Source organism: Arachis stenosperma, chromosome 9 (genome assembly GCF_014773155.1).
Source record: "Arachis stenosperma cultivar V10309 chromosome 9, arast.V10309.gnm1.PFL2, whole genome shotgun sequence".
Lineage (NCBI taxonomy): Eukaryota > Viridiplantae > Streptophyta > Magnoliopsida > Fabales > Fabaceae > Arachis > Arachis stenosperma.
Window position 1 is genome coordinate 128,180,767 of NC_080385.1, and position 1,176 is coordinate 128,181,942.

The following is a 1,176-nucleotide window of genomic DNA, read 5'->3' on the forward strand; positions in this document are numbered from 1 at the left end:
GTGATTTTGTAGAAAAGTATGGGTGAGAAAAGGAAAGTTTGAAAAAATTTGATTTGAAAACAAAATTGTGGTCCCCCCACCTTGCTGGCGTTAAACGCCCAGAATGGCACCCATTCTGGCGTTTAACGCCCATTTGTTGCCCCTTTTGGGCGTTTAACGCCCAGCCAGGTGCCCTGGCTGGCGTTAAACGCCAGAAATCCTTTATCACTGGGCATTTTTCTGAACGCCCAGGATGCTGCACACCTGGCGTTAAACGCCCAGAATGGTGCCCATTCTGGCGTTTAACGCCTAAAATGGCACCATTCCTGGCGTTAAACGCCCAGAATGGTACCCATTCTGGCGTTTAACGCCCAAAATGCCCCTTACTGGCATTTTTTCGCCAGTGAGCTCATTTTCTCTGCTTTTTGAGCTGAATCCTTCTGTAACTCTGTGAATTCCTTCATTTTTGATACTTGCCTCTGTAAGAACAAATCATATAACCTCCTAATGACTGGGTTGCCTCCCAGCAAGCGCTTCTTTACTGTCTTTAGCTGGACCTTCACTGAGAATTACTCAAGTCTCAGTTTTGAGCACTCCTGCTCAAAATTGCCTTCAAGATAATGCTTGATTCTCTGTCCATTAACGATGAACTTTCTGTCAGAATCAATATCCTGAAGCTCAACATATCCATATGGTGACACTCCTGTGATCACATACGGACCCCTCCACCGGGATTTGAGTTTTCCTGGGAACAATTTGAGCCTGGAGTTGAAGAGCAGAACCTTTTGTCCTGGCTCAAAGACTCTGGTTGACAAGTTCTTGTCATGCCACTTCTTTGCCTTTTCCTTATAAATTTTTGCATTTTCAAAGGCATTGAGTCTGAACTCCTCTAGCTCATTTAACTGGAGCAATCTTTTTTCACCGGCTAACTGAGCATCCATGTTTAGGAGTCTGGTTGCCCAGTAGGCTTTATGTTCCAGTTTCACAGGCAAATGACAGGCCTTCCCATACACCAATTGGTATGGAGAGGTTCCTATAGGAGTCTTGAATGCTGTTCTGTATGCCCACAGAGCATCATCCAAGCTCTTTGCCCAATCCTTTCTTCGGGCTATCACAGTCCGTTCTAGGATTCTTTTTAGCTCTCTGTTAGAGACTTCAGCTTGCTCATTTGTCTGTGGATGATACGGAGTTGCCACT